Source organism: Hyperolius riggenbachi, chromosome 2 (genome assembly GCF_040937935.1).
Source record: "Hyperolius riggenbachi isolate aHypRig1 chromosome 2, aHypRig1.pri, whole genome shotgun sequence".
Taxonomy (NCBI): domain Eukaryota; kingdom Metazoa; phylum Chordata; class Amphibia; order Anura; family Hyperoliidae; genus Hyperolius; species Hyperolius riggenbachi.
The window spans coordinates 551902853-551916819 of record NC_090647.1 but is presented as its reverse complement, the minus strand read 5'-3'; positions in this window follow the sequence as shown (position 1 = coordinate 551916819).

Below are 13967 nucleotides of genomic sequence, written 5' to 3'. Positions count from 1 at the left end.
AGTTTAACTGTGTGCTGACCTGAAAGCTGTTATGGGTAATGGCCATTTTCAAAATGGAGGACGGAAAATTCCCTTGATCACAGTGAACAAACAGGACGCGGGACAGGAGAAAGACACTGAGGAGTAGACTACATGGAAGGTAAGTATGACTTGTGTATACTTATTTTGACTTTTAATTTTCAGTTCAGGTTTTCTTTAAAGACAAGCAGGCATATTAAAACATCCTGCTGGAGCCTCTTAATGGCTCCAGGACATTTTTATAAGTTAAGCAGTGCTGCTGCCGCGCATGTGCGCATGTACGCTCCTGTGCATTCACCTGCATGATCCAATGTGTGCACGTGAGTTCCTGTGCACATGCACTTGAGAACAGTAAAACAAAAAACACAACATAGACAAAATACACCTTTATTTCCAAATAATATACTGTCACCATACTTTGTACTAGGGACATCATTCAAATCTTGTGATAAACAGGACAAATAGGCAGATAAAATGTGTGTGTTTTATGCACAGTAGCCGTGTTTATATTAAAACTATAGGGGATGACATTGGAGAAATAGTGTATTTTTTCATTTTTTGCCTTGCTTTTCCCTTTAAAATGCATATAAAATAAAATAAATACTGAAAACAAATATCAACCCCAAAAAGCCCAATTGGTGGTGAAAAAAACAAGATATAGATCATTTAATTGTGATTAGTAGTGATTAAGCTATTGGCAAATGAAAGGGAAGAGCACTGAAAGGGGAAAATCGCTCTTGTTCGTTAGGGTAAAAACCCCTTTGAGGTGAAGTGGTTAATTTTACTTTTTACCTTTTTTTTTTTTTTTTTTTTTTAATTGATTTGCTAAGTATTGAAAAACTATTTTTGTAGATAAGATAAAAAAAAATATCTCCTTGGAGAATACTCATTCCACGGATAGGTTAAAAGGTTATGGCCCACTGGCTCTTAATTAGTTCACTTTTTATTTCTAAGTTTTCTCCTTTGTGAAATTTTCACAAATTTTCAAACTACCCTGCACTACAGTGCAGCGCCAGGGTCCTATGCATAGTCCCTCCCCCTGGCTAGTGACAGCACTTTTTCACCTACTTTTTGGTACTTTTCCAATTGCAGAGTTCAGAAATGTGATTTTAACCATTTAAAGGAATACTCTTGATGCCCAAGTGTTCTAAAATGACAATGTACAAATTATGTCTAAGTAGCTGTGTAAACTTTTTCCTACTTTTCATGTTAAATATCAGAGGCAAAAGCTGTAATTTATTGGGGGTAGGATTTAGCTATATTGGGACAAATGAATTGCAGAAGGGGTGTCTGCTTCAATGCACAGCCAGAGTTGCATATCAGACTACAGAAAGCAAATATCAAACATTTCAAACTCTGAAAGCAAAAACCGTATGAAAAGCTGTGAGAATTAGTTACATTTCCTCTGCTCTCTTCAGACACTTCAGTCAGAAACAGAGCTCCCAACAGCTGCAGCTCCTGTGTCCTGTCTCTCTCTGTCACACACAGAGCTACACTGATCAAGTGTGAGGGGAATTTCCCCTCTCCTCATGGCTCAGTCAGCCCTCAGTTTTGGCGTCAGTAAACTTTGAATGTATTTTGCTAACACTAAACAAAGAAGTTGCTACTAAAATGTATACACCAGTACTTAGCAGCACTTCCCAAACAATTCCTGTGTCAATTGAAAAAAATATGTGAATCGATAGTATTCCTTTAAAGACACCCCCCCCCCCCACCAATCACAGTGATCGGCTTTCATAAACATCAGCCTATGAGAGTCGATCGCTCTCTGAGCCTCTCCAGGGGACAGCCGAGTGACGCGGCTGTCCCCAGTACAGCACTGCCGTAGATTGCAGCGCTGTACAATATAAATAGACGGCAGTTTCACTGTCTAACAGTCTGCTAGCGGTGATCGCTGCAGGCAGACTGATGACGCATCAGCGCACGCGATCCCCAGCAAAACACACCCCCATGACTATAAGCCAATAGGCGGTCCTGGGGATGTGTACACGTCAATCGCATGACGCCTTCGTTAGGTAGTTAAAAGACGTATACCGGATACTTTTATGTACAGATAATTCACCAACACAAGGCAACCATTTAAAGAGGAACTGCAATGAAAATAAAAGTGCGTAATTTTTTACAATATTTATGTATAAATGGTTTAGTCAGTGTTTGTTCATTGTAAAATATTTCCTCTCCCTGATTTACATTCAGACATCAAGTGGTGACATTTTTACTGCTGGCAGGTGATGTCACAGGAAGGAGATGCTGCTTGCTTTTTTGGCAGTTGGAAACAGCTCTTATTTCCCACAATGCAACAAGGCTCCCACAGTGTGCTGTTAGCACCATGGTCCTGACATCACACTGTGGGAGGGGTTTCACCACAATATTAGCCATACAGACCCCATGATGATCTGTTTGAGAAAAGGAAAAGATTGGGATGAAGTTCAATTCTTGGTTATGGTTTTTCTTTAAGTTTACAAATAAAAGTTTTTTGGGTTCTTTTCCGTTAGCCGGGCGCAACCACTAGGTGGCGGTAAAACTCCAGCGATCGCTGGCAGCAGAGTTACATCTTTCCTTACTATCCATGGTACACTGGAGAGGGAATTGTAATTAACGCCACCCAGTGGTTGCTAGGGATGCTCATTCGGATTCCGCGGAAATGCAATTTCCGAAATTCCTATCGGAAATTGCATTTCCGCATCGAAATCCGGAAACCGGAATGCAAGTGACGTAGGCGGATTTCCGCCGGAAATCGCGGAAATTCCACCCGACTTTAACATCGATTTTCTCAAAAACTATAAAGTCTTTTTGAAAACTTTTTTTTGCATCGTGTTTACAAGGTTCGGTTTAATAAACGCTGAAAATTTGGTGTTTCTAGGTCTTAAGGGGGATTTTCTATTAACCGCTAAAGTAGGCAGATTTTTACTGTAATGTAAAATGCAGAAAATCTGCATCTGCCTATTTTCTGCATTTTACATTACAGTAAAAATCCGCCGACTTTAGCAGTTAATAGCAAAGCCCCTGTAAGTCCTAGAAACACCAAATTTTCAGGGTTTATTAAACAGAACCTTCTGAGCAAGATGCAAAAAAAAGTTTTCAAAAAGACGTTATAGTTTTTGAGAAAATCGATGTTAAAGTTGGGCGGAATTTCCGCGATTTCCGGCGGAAATTCCGCCTTGGAATGCGGAAATTGGTAGCGGAAAGCGGAATCGGTAATCGGTACATGGCGGAATGCGGAATTACCGCGGAATCGGAATTTGGCATTCCGACCATCCCTAGTGGTTGCCCCCGGCTAACGGAATAGTACCGTTTTTTGTTTTAAACTGTGCTGCCCTCTAAGCTATTATAAATAGTGTTGGATGACCATTTTCATCTTACCATCATTTTCATGAAAAAATAGCACATTTTCACACAAATGAGAATATTCGCGAAAATATATAGACAAGAGAAAACTAATTTTCACCAAATGCATTGAAGTCTATTGGCGTGCAAAAACACATTTCCAAGAGATGTTATTTTTGCTAAAAATTTGTATATTACTAAAATTCCATTATAGTATTGTGAACATTTTTCAAGCCAGGCAGAAAATACAAATTTGGATGCAAAAATGATTGTCAAAAACGTCATCCCTGCAAATGCGTTTTGCTGCACACGTGGGTCACACCAAATACTAAGAGCACCATTCATCTTGTTTTTGCCACACACTGATACGTTCTTAAATCACTTACGTCAATAAATACATGACCAAATATAATATTTTTTGTTTTGTTAGTTTAACTAGGTTTTATTCATTTACTTTAAAGGGACTCCGAGCAGTGCAGAAACTATGGAAAGATGCATACCATTTTGAAGCTCTCTTTCTCCTCTTTCCAATCTATATATATAATTCAGTAAGTGCCTCAACCGTCCAGCAATCTATATATATAATTCAGTAAGTGCCTCAACCATCCAGCAAGAAGAAGAAGTACTTTGCATGAGAAAATGTATGCGTGCTCAAAGACCAAGTTTGAGGCCTCCTTTCCACGGACTGTTGAGCTGTGTGCTCAGCAAGCAGTTACCAGGCACAGGTAAGAAGTTATCAGGCAGCAACAAGCAGTTATCAGGCAGCAACAAGCAGTTACTAGGCAGCAGTGAGCAGTTACCAGGCAGCAGTGAGCAGTTACTAGGCAGCAGTGAGCAGTTGAGAGAGTTTGAGAGGCATTTCACTGCCTATTAACAGTCCGTGGAAAGGAGGCCTAACCCTAGCAAGTCTGGGTTTGCAAATCTGGCCTAATTGGCTATTCATAATTGAATAAGGGCCTCAACCTTCTAGCAAGAAGAAGAAGTACTTTGCATGAGAAAATGTATGCGTGCTCAGCAAGCAGTTACCAGGAACAAGTAAGAAGTTATCAGGCAGCAACAAGCAGTTATCAGGCAGCAACAAGCAGTTACTAGGCAGCAGTGAGCAGTTGAGAGAGTTTGAGAGGCATTTCACTGCCTATCAACAGTCTGTGGAAAAGGAGGCTTAACCCTAGCAAGTCTGGCTTTGCAAATCTGGCCTAATTGACTATTCATGAGGCAATGTTCATGCAAATATGCATTTGCTTTCGCATGTCAAACTATGCAGGGTCAAAAACCAATACTGCAAAGCGGTCGTGGAGCAGTGCTTTTCAGCACTGCTAGATTTGGGCGCAGCGAGTGCCGCCATAGACTGTAATGGGAATCAGTCTATAGCGGCGCTCAGTGAGTAACGTCGGCGCCGTCAGAAGACGGAGCCGAAGTTGCTTAAAAAAAACACAATAATTCGACCTCCAGCAATCGCTGGAAGCCGAATTATGTCATTCCCCCACTATCCATGGCGGCCTGGAGGGGGAATAGTAATTATATAATAGAGTAAGTGCCTCAACCTTCAAACAAGAAGAAGAAGTAGCGCCCTGCCCCCAGGGCTGGTCCAAGCAAGAAGTAGTGTCATATTAAACCAAGGGCAAAGAGGGATAATTTGCATATTCAGTAGCAGTGCATTGTGGGTAACCACAAATGTTCACTTATAGCTGAATTATTGCAGATTTGCTTCTGTTTTAAGAAGGAAAATTACACCAAGCTTTGCTTTTTTTAGTAGGAGGGCTTTTTGGTCTCTTTTATCATCCTATACATTCTTAGTAGTTGGGGTCACTCTGAGCTGCTTGGTTACTCTGTTGTACTGGTCTAAGCCCTATCTCATACAGCTGTATCAATCCCTGCCATGTACTGATGAGGACCAAAAGTCTGAAACAGAGTGTCTACATGTGGGTTTGATATGACTGTGTAAAATTTTAAGCTATATGCTTGCTATACACCAGTGGCTCTGGATGCTTGCTTGGCTTACTAAGCAATGTACTGATGAGGACCAAAAGTCTGAAACAGGCTGTCACATGTGGGTTTGATATGACTGTGTAAAACTTAAAGCTATAGCCTTGCTTGACTTATCAAGGGTGAAAAGGAATTATTTGCATATTTAGTAGCAGTGCATTGTGGGTAACCACAAATGTTCACTTATAGCTGAATTATTGCACATTTCCTTCTGTTTTAGGAAGGCAAATTACATCAAGCTTTGCTTTTTTTAGTAGGAGGTCTTTTTGGTCCCTTTTATCCCCCTATACATTCTGAGTGGTTTGGGTCACCCTGAGCTGCTTGGTTACTCTGTTGTACTGGTCCAAGCCCTATCTCATACAGCTGTATCAATCCCTGCCATGTACTGATGAGGACCAAAAGGCTGAAACAGGCTGTCTATATGTGGGTTTGATATGACTGTGTAAAATTTAAAGATATATGCTTGCTATACACCAGCGGCTCTGGATGCTTGCTTGGCTTACCAAGGGGGAAAAGGGGTAATTTGCATATTTAGTAGCAGTGCATTGTGGGTAACCACAAATGTTCACTTAATGCTGAATTATTGCAGATTTCCTTCTGTTTTAAAAAGACAAATTACACCAATACAGTGTGCGGCATTGCAGGAAGTGACGACAGTGGAACGCACGATGGAACACGGAAGAGGTGAGTCATCCCCGCCCGCTGCCTCTTACTAATAGTGGCGGCTGCTACTGTGCTTAAGCAGGAGGGGGAGTGCACATGGGGGACCCAGGTGAGGGCAGGGGGGGTTCCTGCTGAGCTTAGGCTGGAGGTAGAGCACACATGGGGGACCCAGTTGAGGGGGGGTCCAACCCCCCTCCCTGCCCCTGTGCCCAATACCCCCTTCCTGCCCTCTACCCTCTTATGCGGCGTATGGTACGCCGCGGGTCGGCTAGTGATATATAAACCGCCACCCTACGCCTTTTAGTTTTCGCTATTTTCGCGATCAAAATCGCAGCCCAACACCAAAAGCCATTCCTTTGGCCTTTATCACTGCGTCTCACAAGCGAATGATCTATATCTTGTTTTTTTCGCCACAAATTAGGCTTTTTGTGGGCGATACTTGTTTTCAGTAATTACTTTATTTTCTATGCAATTTATAGGCAAAAACAAGAAAAAAAAGAAAAAATACACTATTTCTCCAATTCCATCCTTTATCATTTTAAAATAAGCAATGCTACTATAAATAAAACCCACCCATTTTATCTGCCCATTAGTCCCGGCTATCACAACATTTAAATCATGTTCCTAGTACAATGTATGGTGGCATTATAATATTTGGAAGTAAAGATGAATTTTTCAGTTTTGGGGGGATTTTTTGTCCGGTCAATTGCAATCCCTTATATACTGAAATAACAGTAGTACACCCTCATGACATACAAATAATCAAAAAAAAAAGTTGAGTCCCTAAGGCAACTATTAATATATTTTTAAACTTTTTTTAACTCCTCCCCTCTTCCCCCTCCTCTTGCTTCCCTCATCTGTCTTCATCTCTCCTCCTCTTGCTCCACCCCCTCCTCTCTCCTTCTCTTATGTCCCCCATCCCCCTCCCTCTCTTTCGATCTTTCTCATCCTCTTGCTACCCTCTCCTCCTCTTGCCCCCCCCCCTTGCTTCCCCCTCCTCTCCTCCTCTTGCTTCCCCCTAGTTTCCTCTATTTCCCTTTCAATCTCTCTTATCCTTTTGCCCCTCCCCTCTAATGCCTCTTGCTTCCCCCCTCTCTAGCTCTCTCCTCTTGCTCCCCCCCGCTCTCTCCTCATGCTCCCCCTCATCCTCCTGCTCCTCCCTTTATTGTTCTTGCTTCTTCTCCTCTTGCCCCCCTCCTGCTCTTTCTCCCCCCTATCTCTCATCCTCTTTCTTCCCCCTCTCTTTTCTCCTCCTTTTGCCCTCCCCCCCACTTACCTCTTGCTTCCCCCCTCTCTTGCTCTCTCCTCTTGCTTCCACCCTCTCCTCCTCTTGCTCCCCCCTCTCTTTCCTCCCTTGCTCCCCCCTCCTTCTCTTGCTCCCCCCTTTCCTTTTCTTGCTTCTCATCCTCTTGCCTCCCTCCTGCTCTTGCTCCCCCCTTCTCTTCTTCCTCCCCCTCTCCTCCTCTTTCTCCCCCCTCTTCTCATCTTGCTCCCCCCTCTCCTCCCCTTGCTTCCCCTCTCTCCTCCTCTTGCCCCCCCCCCCCTCATGCTCTTGCTTCCCCTCCCCCTCTCTCTCCTCTCCCCCCTCCTGCTCTTGCTCCCCCTATCTCTCCTCCTCTTTATTCCTCCTCTCTTCTCTTCTTGCTCCCCCTCTCCCTCTCTCTCTTCCTCTTGCCCCCCCCCCCCCCCCCCCCCCCGTCCATCTCTCTTTCACCTCCTCTTGTTCCCTCTTTTTCCCTCTCTCTGTTTGTCTTTCAACCTCTCTCTATCTTGGCCTTCCAGATTCCCATCTGCATTCACCCAGTTGCACGTTGCTTCATCTGGGCTGCCTTCCAATCTCTATTAGCAATTGTTTTATCATCATTTTGCCTCATTCTGCCAAATCTGAACAGAGGGAGTGATTAAAGCAATATAATCTGCCTTTATTTTCCTCGCTTTAAACAAGCCTGGCGCTGAACAAAGCATTTAAAGGTGCGACCGGCTGACTCCTGGGTGGCAAAGGGATGTTGTCGGTTTCAGTTTGTTGACATGATGTTGATTGCCTCCGTTTATAAAATATGAGAGGTAAGTGTCCTCTGTAGTATAGGGAAATTTAAAGGACAACTGAAGTGAGGGGGATAAGGAGGCTGCCATATGTATTTCCAGTTAAATACCAGTTGCCTGAAAGCCCTGCTGATCTTTTTGGCTGCAGTAGTGTCTGAATCACACACCTGAAACAAGCATGCAGCTAATCTTGTCAAATCTGACATGCTTGTTCAGGGTCTATGGATAAAAGTATTAGAGGCTAAGGATCAACAGGATGGCCAGGCAACTGGTATAGCATAAAAGGATAGAAGTATGGCAGCCTCAATATCCCTCTCATTTCAGTTGTCCTTCAAAGGGAGAAGAGCAAATAAGCTCTTACCTAAGTCTGCAGAACCAAGGTGTCAGGCTTGTCTGGCTACTTGCTATAGGTCAGACTGTATCATTGCTCATATGACTGACCTATAACCCAGCCCTAACACCTGCGTAAACTCCTGCCTAATAACAAACTACAATACCCTGCAGGAAAATGTAGCATACAAACTGACATATAGCATTCACCAGCAACACAGCAAGGTAATGCATACACAGTATACTTGAATAGTCACCTGAGGGCTATGGGCTGATACAATCCAGACGAAAGTGTAATCACAATACAGATGCGTAGTCAAAACAGGCCGGGATCAGGGCAGGCAGCGTTCATGCTGTCTGCCCGAGGTTGGCAGCATGAAGTCCAGTAAGATGCGAGGTCGGATACAAGTCGGGTCGATAACAGGTGATCAGAAGAAACATAGTCAGGTACAATCCGAGTCGGCAACAAGGTATCAGATCTGAAAGAAGCTTGGTCAAGAGACAGACAGAAATCTGCAGCAAGACAAGGCACTTGGTGTGAGCACAATCTCAGCTACAAGCCCAGCATAGGCTATTATGGGCGAAGACTGAGGGCGCTCACCTTTCTTTTATACTAGAACTAACCAATCAAAAGTAATGGAATCTAAAATAACCAATCACTCTGCGGCATGTCAGCAAATAAGTTGACACGCCGGTACGCATGCTGCTACTGTTTACAGCGGCGGAGCGCGTACTAAGGACGCGTCCACCGCTTGGCCAATAGGGAAGGAGCGCCATGAGCTCCACTGGCATCAGAGCTTCGCCGAGACCCAGAGGCTTGCGCCTGAGCGTGGGTCTCGGCGTTCTGCCGCCATATGCGCCGAGGTTTCACAGAAGGTATGCCTTGGGTAAAGTAGGCACATTCCTACAGGCAAAATGGCTATTCTTGCCACAATCTTGGCATCCGGGACCTGATGTTGAAAATTAACTGAGCTTCCAGCAGCAGCAAAAAGGCATCCACCAGAGAAGATCATGATGAGGTCACAGGCAATGCCCAGTGGCCTGTGCTAAGATTATGCACATATAACATGCACAAATACCGCATTACCACAACTCTGTAATTTAAGTTGCATAAAGGTCCTGCATGCTGTATCTTTAGTGTCAGTGAGGCCCAACTGACATCCAAGCCTATTGTTCCCCTCCTTACCCTCACCTTCCAGAACCTCTTCCATCATCGTTGTACCTCCCTCTCCAACATAGTAACAGAACTCGTCACTAGCCTCTGTACCAGGCCGTAACTACATGGTGCTAGGCTGTGCTGCAGAGATCTGTTTGTTGCCCCCCCCCCATCCCACTTTCATTTAATTAACCTCCATCACGGTGGCTAGCCCCTGTACTAGCACTGTATAGCTAATCACAGAAGCTAATGTAATTGATAGAGAGAATGCATGCAGTGCTTCACTGCTGTCTGTTTTTATCTGCGTGGGAAGGGGGGGGGGGGGTTGTTTGGCAGGAGGGGGCTCCATCCAAAGCTTTGCAGGGGGGCCCAGTGATTTCTAGTTACGCCCCTGGCTGCTGTTCAACATCAACATTAAGTACAGGAGCGACCCACCCCCCCTCCACACACACAAACACACATCTATGTCAATATGCCCCTCAGGGTTGGATTTCTAGAAATGCCACAAAGGCCCAGGCCTTGGGCAGCTGCAGCCCAAGGGGAGGCTGGCCCTGGAAGAGGGGCTGCTGGATATTGAAGAAGAGTTACTGCGTATAGAGGAGGAGGCTGCAAATTGACAAAGAAAACTGAAAATCGGGAGAAACACAAGGGAAAAGGATGTTGCTGTTCAAGAGAGCCATCAATGAAAGAAAAAGGCTGCTGAACGTGGATTGGGTGTACATGGAATGGAGGGGACTGCTGCTCATGGATGGGGACAACAAGAAAGTTGGCCTGGGATGCTAAAATTAAAAATCCAGCCTTGATGCCCCTCCTCTGTACAGTACTCAGCCGTCACCCATAGCGATCAGAGGTTCTCAGCTTACCAATCTCATCACAACTCAATAATATAAGAAGAAATTATTTTTTAGCAAATTTGTACAATCTGCCGATCTCCTCCTCAACTCACCCGACAGATCCTTCTCACCATCACTTCTTAACCCACTCATGCTGTCAGTGGGCCCCTCCCAATGATCAAATCTCTGCATTATTTCCAGTGATGCGTTCTCCAATGACCCTAAACTGGTAGATGGGCCAAACCAATTTCTGGCAAAAAGTAGTGTCCAGTATTAGTGGATAGGGATAGTCGGAATGCAGATTTCCGATTCAGCGGAAATTACAATATCCGCCAATGCCGGTTACCAACATCGTGGATTTATGTTTGTTTTGTTTTTTTGGTCATGTTTTTTGCATTCTCTAATTGACCAAATACTTTCGAGTTGACTCTTTGACTTTACATTTTCTGACTGGCCCAATGTTTCCAAGTTCTGTGATTGTGGTAATGCGGTATTTCTGCAAAAATCCGATTTCTGTTTTCTGATTCCCAAGGAGTCTTTTGGGGTCACTTTTAGCATTCTCTGACTGGTCAAATACTTTCAAGTTGACTTTGATTGGTCCAATGCTTCTGAATTCGGTAATTTAGCTAAAATTACCAAGTTGTGATAATACGGTATCTCTGCAGAAATCAGATTTCCGATGAATGGAAGATCTGGCCACACAAACCTTCTGAAGTTACATACTCACCTCGCACAGCAGGAATATGGATCCAGTGATGTCTGACGACAAGCGATTCCATCTTCCTCCATCTTCCGGCCGGCGGGGATGCACGCTGTCACACAATGTTACACAACAGGCACAAATGAGACTTCAAGTGATATCTGTACTTAACGCTGGAGTCGTCGGTGATCTTAAAGATCAGATCCACCATGATGGTCGTTACCGCCACGTGACACTAAGTGACATTCACATCATTGTGCACCTGTACCCACGTCACAAGATCACGGAAAAAAAACGCTTGTCACTCAAACAAATGCCGCTCAACGAAGGTGGGTACAGGCCTTTAGCCAACAGTCATCATCCTCCGACAGCACATGGTCACCTTCTGTGCTGAACACAGTTCTGTTTCCCAAATGCACTTTTATTTATTTATTTATTTATTTCCTTCACCTCTCCCAGCCCCAGCCGGTTCCCATTAAAAACAGCATTTCATTATCGTAGCTGATGGCGCTGGCCTTTCAGCGACACGTTAAAGGTCTGTTTAACATTTCCAACAATCGCAAACAGTATAATTCTCACTCTGAGCAGATTCATGGTCCTCCACCACCGGCGCAGCCGTGGAAGAGCTGGGAGGGGCGGCGGCGGAGGACGCATCGTCGTATCTGGAAGAAAAAGCAATTTGCATGGGCAATTAGAAAACAGAGGTGCTCAGGTTGGCCTTTCCGGAATTATGCAACCGTGCCGGTGAAAAATCAGGAACATCTCTCCTGCTCTCGTCTCTCGCAATCAGGGAGAGGAAATTAATTTGAGAAAAGCCTCGGCGTTTCCAAGATGGGGAGGATAAGAGAATGGAGGAAGACTCGATAGGTAATTTATGTGCAGGGCGGTGAAGCTTCTATAGTAGGTGATGCACATTATGATAATATTGTTATCCAAGGCACAAGCTGGAAGAAATAAAAACGGCCATCGGTGAGGCTGGAAATACTTTGTACAATTTTTCACTTAGTATCCATAGTGATCCAAGAATTGCAAGAAATCAGTGCTCTCTGTAAGCCACCACTCCTGTCTGAGCTCAGGGGGACTGATACGCAGACCTGATGTGCAGATAAAAAAACACAGATATGTGTGAGTATTCATGTTACACACAAGAAAGAAGCAAGAGGAAATAGAGGCAGGATAAGCTGTTAAACAAAGCAGACAGACAATGGTTTCTTAGACAATACAAATAACATTTTTCTCTCAGTGGACTCAAAGTGCTTGAGCTGTAGCCACTAGGCCATGCTCAGTAGGCAGTAGCTGTGTTACGGAGTCTTGCTCAAGGTCTCCTTGCTGAAAGCTGCTGGCTTACTGAACAGAAAGAGCCAAGATATGAACCCTGGTCGCCCTTGTCAGGGGCAGAGCCCTCAACCAGTGCACTATCCAGCCACTCAGGGCTGGTTCACACGGACGCTTGGCAGCGTTTACCACCAAGCATTCGGGTCTCGTCGGCTAAAGGCTATTACCGTCGATTGCGCAAAGGCGGCGTTCCAATCCTGATTTAATGCGTCGTTTTGGCAGGCCCTAGAAGCAGCATGCAACGTCCAGGGTTGCCTAGCCCCCCGTGGCTTCATGTCCCCTTTGGTGAATGAGAAACCAGGGCTGTGGAGTCGGTACAAAAATCTTTCGACTCCAACTCCGACTCCGACTGCTCGGTTTATAAAACCACGACTCAGACTCCAACTCCGGGTACCCAAAATTGCTCAGACTCCGAGACCTTAGTCTAATACTTAACAGGGCTGTGGATTTTGTACAAAAATCATCTGACTCCGACTCCCGACCCCGACTCCTCAGTTTATGAAATCAACGACTCCGACTTCAACTCCGACTCCGGGTGCCCAAAATTGCCCTGACTCCGACTCCTCGACTCCGACTCCAACTCTGCAGCCCCGTGAGAAATGATGATTGCGACGGGAAGCCGATGATTGCCATACCGCCGCCCCTGAACAGACGTCACAGGACGACGCAGCTTCAGATCGCCCCAACACCGCCTGCCGTCTGCGTGAACCAGCCCTAAAGTATATTAGATGAGGTTGTGCAGGCAGCCATTAGCAGTATAATTGCTGTTAAAGAGGAACTTCAGCCTAAACAAACATACTGCCATTAAGTTACATTAGTTATGTTACTTAAAATAGATAGGTAATATAATCTCTTACCCACCCTGTTTTAAAAGAACAGGCAAATGTTTGTGATTTCATGGGGCAGCCATGTTTTTGATTAAAAGGAGGTGACAGGGAACAGATTTCTTTGATGGGGCGGAGCTTAGCTTCTGTGTAGCTAAAAATGAGGCTTGGGTAAGAAAAACAAAGTTCTGATGCTGTGAAACTGTTGAAGAAACACCAAGCCTTTTCAGTGCTGCTGAGTCGATTTTTAGTCTGGAGGTTCACTTTAAAAGGGGTTGTAGCATCCAAAAATAAAAAGGCTGTCATGGCACCAACCTAGGGCACTACCTGCAGAAGGGGCTCCAGAAAGCCCTTCTATGCACAGTTCTTAATATATTTCTTATACACAACTGGTAGTTAGATAAATGAAGGGATGAAATAGTAATTTATTAACACCTCCACGGGCACCCTAGATTAATCTAACAATAGCAGCTTTAATAGCGTAGCTAAGGCATGGCATTTGCTATTAATGTGCTAATTAAGCTTGTGATTGTTTTAGATTTGTTCTTTATCGATTGTAGCAACACTTTCGGATACTTAAGAAAATAATTAGCAAAAAAAGACATCTCGTGTTTTGCCTAAATGGCGCAATGGCCCATTGAAGCTTCAGTTTCCTTATTAGAATTACTTTTACTTTATATAGAATAAAATTATTGATTAAAAAAAAAAAAAAAGTGTGTAAAAAATGGGAAAAAATTGTCCACATTCTGCAA